A 4,812-nucleotide genomic window follows, 5' to 3' on the forward strand; every position below is an offset into this window, starting at 1 on the left:
TACAGACTCTGCAGTCTGAGCAACCTGAGTATCAAGCTTCTTGACATGAGTGTTCAGAACTTCAATTTTTCCATTCAGATCCAGATATAGAGCATCAATCTTCCCATTGAAATCCACAGTCATCTTCTGCTGACCTTCTAAAATCTGTTCCAGCATAGACTTCACCTCATTATCTGGAGTTTGAGTAGGAAGAGAACCATAGTTCCTTGAAAACCTGTTGTTGGAGTAGGATGTCTGGTACTGAGGTTTGGAGCTGTAACCAGAAGAGTACTGATTACCTGTGAAGGTACTCCTCTGATTATTTCCATTCTAATTCGTGTTCCCTTGCCCAGAACCAAATCTCTGACCCTGAAATCCAGTTCCATTGATGAAGTTAACATCCTCTTCCTCAAAAGCTTCATCTGGTCCGAAATTCTGAACTCCTGCAGGGTATCTGACAGAATTCTTACCCACAAGAAGACTATGCACAGAGTCAAGCTTAGCCTTCACCTCAGCAATTTGCGATCCATCCAGGTTCCCAGCCTGCTTCCTTCGCTGATAGTCTGCATTCTTGGTACTATTGCTAGATGTCAAGTTTTCGATGAGCTCAACAGCTTCGTCTGGGTATCTGGTGTTGAAGTTTCCATTGCTCGCTGCATCAAGAGCCATCTGATACCTCCAGTCGATACCTCTAAAGAAAATACCCAGCAACTGCACATCGCTGAAGCCATGATGAGGACAGTCTCGCTGGTACGATTTGAATCGCACCCAGGAAGCTTTGAACGCTTCAGTTGGTTCCTGAGAGAAGATTGAAATTTTCGTCCTCAACTCCTCAGACCTAGTATCATCGAAGAAGTTGTGCAGGAAAGCATTCCTGGTCTCTTCCCAAGTAGTGAGTGATCCTGGCTACAACTGCTTCAACCAGTTAGTTGCTTCTCCAGCAAGAGAGTAAGGAAACAGCTTGCAGAGGAGGAAATCATTGGACACTCCATTGTATTTGATGCTGGTGACCAAGTCCTCAAACCTCTCGATGTGATCCATAGGGTGCTCATGAGAAAGACCATGGAAAGGATGCTGACCCACGAGAGTGTAATACACAGGCTTGAGCTCAAAATCATTCCTCTGAAACGCAGGAGCGCGAATCGCAGACCGATTTGCATAGAATTGCTCAGGCCTGTTGTAGTCACCCAGCGTCCTGATGATGTTACCCTGTCCATCAAGTCGCTGGCCTCTCTCATTGCACACATGACCCTCTCGGTCTCTCCAGATTCCATCATCATCACGAACAAGTCCAATGGCGTTTTCCATCATTGTCGGATCTCTTGCTTTCCTGTTCGTTCGCTCTAACTCAGCTAGCTCCTCGTTGCTCAAATTAACTAGCGAGATGTCCTTGTTGCTCCTGGTTCCACGAGTATGCATAAACCTGAAACACCAAAAACAAAGAGAGAAAACGAAATAAGTAAACTAGGTTATAAAAAGAAGGGTGTCGCTCGACACTAGGTCGAAAAACTTAGTCGAAACTCAAAAACTAGGTTCAATGGCGAAATCAAGTCCCCGGCAACGGCGCAAAAACTTGATCTGCTCAAAGTTTAATCCCTAAGCTACTCTGCAAGAGCACAGATGTGCAGTTGTAGTATGTAGGGGTCGAACCACAGAGACAAGAGATCACTCAATAAACCTTATAGAGATTGAATTACGCTAAGCAGAAATATTGTAAATGAATAGCAATGCAACAGAATTAGACTAAGCAGCAATAAAAACGGTTTGTAAGATTCAGATGGATGGAGATTAGGCTTAGGGCGTTTCTCAGGAAATCAATGCATGCAGATCAATCGATTAGTCAGGGTTCAGGTTAAGCACATTTCTTGAACTCGAATCACAGAATTATAATTAACCAACTTCCGTTGTGAGAAAATCTAAGTCAAAATCCTAGAATTCCAAATTCCTTTGCAAACCCTAAAGATTTAAACCAGCTTTAATGCTCAAGTTCGATATGTTCACAAAGTATCTAAACCAAATTCCTTTGCGAATAGCTACTTTGCTCACCCTAGGTTCTTTCCAGTTATTCAATTACACTTCCGTGTCAATTAAGCAACATAAGATCTAAGTTCTAGGTGGTCAATCAAGAATTAGCTTTAAGAACAACCTATGGTGAAGAACAAATAGATATGAACCCTAACTAACCAATCAATCTAACATCCAATGAAATCCTTTATGAGAACCCTAAACCTAACAAGCAAACTACTCAGACATGGAGATTGAAGCAACAAGCATGATTGAATAGCTTGCAGTAAGCAGTAAATAGATTAATAAACATGGGTTCGAAATCTTCTCTCTCCGGAACAGAGTTTCAGACTTGTCTCCCCAAAAACTCTCAAAAACAAAAACTCTCTCTAAGAAAATCTAAGGTAATCGTAAAAAGGGAATAAAAACCCTATATATATCTCTAAGACACTTTTTGGGATTCCTTGAAAACGTTTGGGCCTAACTCCTTCTTCAAATAGGAAACAAAATCACGTTTTCCTTATTTCTGCAACAAGTGTCGCGCGTCACTCTCCATTGTCGAGCGTCACTAAAGCACAAAATCCATACTTGACGAATTTGATCCTGATTAAGCTCCAAAGTGCTCCAAAGTGCTCCAAAGTGTCCAATTAAGCTCCAAACGTACCTATGACCTGAAAAGACTCCAAAAGACTCGAAAGACACTAAAAAGATTCTATAAATAAGACTTATACCATGGTTAAAAACCATAAAAACCATGATATATCATCCGCCTAGTCTCCAACTAATCCGCCTAGGCGCTAATCTCCTATCATCCGCTTAGCTACCGCCTAATGATTTTTTGAACATTGCTCGATATTGTATTATATGATTTTTTCGTGAATTAAAAATTAATGGTCGAGATATTATTCATAATCATGTGTGTTGTATAGGTATGTCATCGTCTTTTACTCCGATCAAAACTATGTGTGTGTAATTGTGACGTGTTCGGTGCCGCAGTGCCGCAATTTGTATATATATGTTGATTAATAAGCGTAAAATATAAATGTACCGGTCGTGCATGAGCATGGAGGAAAGCAACAAATCGAGCGACACGATCCAAGTTTAAGATACATATGGAGACATATTGTCTCACAAGAAGTCAAAGTCACATACTTTAAAATTATATAATTGGACCAAAATTTGTTTCATAATGTATCTATCAAATTTGTTGGCGTATATATTCTAGATATTAATATATCTTCTACATAAATTGTATTGGGACGTGCTTCTTTCGCTATGCCCATATCTCTTCGATATCTCATCTATCGGTTCACATGAATAGAATAGCCGTATAAGTACAATACGAGTTTCGATTAATAAATTATACAACACATCTATGTATATATTACTATATCCAACATCGTATATGGTCATACATGCTGGTATAAATATCTTGTCTGTTTCCTAACTTTCTTAAACCGAAAATAATAAAAAAAATTCAATGGCTTCTTCCTCGGAACCTTCACAAATAAAAGAAAATTCACAAAATCTTGTTAAGATTAATCAACAAAGAAAAAGAAGAAGATATATATCAAACCAAACGTGCATATAAATAATTAAGTGTATATATAATAATCGCCGGCTTCAGATCATTTATGACTAATAAACATGTTAAATACTAAGAAACTAGGTTTGCAGAAGAAAAAAAAGAGGTAAAAATGTTAGTTTCAAACTCTTTGTACCTTGATCAGATCTCAAGTTCAGCGTTAGATATTTTTTCTTTTTATTTTGTGTTAAACTGTTTTATGTTTTTCTCTGGTTTTATAATTATCCTCGAACCATAGAAATAGTCGACACAAGTCACACAATCAAAGGTTTATTTTCCCTGTTCTATATATTTTTCAGTGGTAAACTAATAGTCTTACGGATTTAGTATATAATATACTCCTTCTGTTTCATTATAGTTGATTTTCTGAATATTTACACACAGATTAAGAAAACTATAAATGCTTAATTATTTATTATTTATTTTTATTAATTAAGTTACTTTTACAACTGATTTCATTATTTATATTATTACTTTTTCTTTTTTAACTGTGCATTAATGGAGTAAAGCAACATGCATTAATATTATTCATTCAATTTAAAGAAGAGACATGCATTTATTAGATGTAGGAAATCAAATATTATGAAATAAGAAAAAAAATCTAAAAAATCAACAATAATGAAACAAATGGAATAGAATTATTAAAATGAGAAGAAAAAAAAAACAAATAAATTCTGGAGAAAAGAGACGAAACACCAAATAAATAAATAAATAAAAAAGAGACAAAATCTCGAAAAAGAATCCAATGAGGAAAACTACCACGTCATCAATCGGCGAGTGGCCGCGACTTGAAGACGCCCCCCATAAGGCCATAACAAGCGGCTGGACAAAACGCCGACCTTATTTAACACGTGGCAGTATGTGGTTTAACTCACGTGTGGCTTCGTACACGAAGCTTGTCCTACTCCTTTCCTTATGTGGCGGTGCTCTTTAACTAAGAGTTAAAAAAAAACATAAACAAATGATGGGCCCCATTTTGATTTTCTTAATATTCATGAATCGATGTTATTGTCTCCTCATGTCTTTTAACTACTTTCTAAAATCAATATGAGTTAAATTGACTAACTTTACTTATTCAGTTATTATTCTATATAACTATCTTCAAATTTCAATTTATTTGTAAAACTTATACTTTTGTTAAACAGGTGACGAGGTGAGGATCGAATAATCTACGTAATTTATTTTGATTGAATTATAATGTTATTTTGACATATGAAATTTTTAACAATATTATTGTTACGATA

At 36.6% G+C, this 4,812-nt stretch overlaps 1 non-coding gene across 1 annotated transcript; it reads left to right on the forward strand.

Annotated features, from left to right (window-relative positions):
• The first annotated feature begins 703 nt into the window (after positions 1-703).
• LOC112086968 lies at positions 704-810 on the forward strand. Its single transcript, XR_002899817.1, has one exon. It is a non-coding gene; the product is annotated as a small nucleolar RNA R71 (small nucleolar RNA).
• Positions 811-4,812: the final 4,002 nt, after the last annotated feature.

Source organism: Eutrema salsugineum, unplaced genomic scaffold (genome assembly GCF_000478725.1).
Source record: "Eutrema salsugineum unplaced genomic scaffold, Eutsalg1_0 scaffold_2, whole genome shotgun sequence".
Taxonomy (NCBI): domain Eukaryota; kingdom Viridiplantae; phylum Streptophyta; class Magnoliopsida; order Brassicales; family Brassicaceae; genus Eutrema; species Eutrema salsugineum.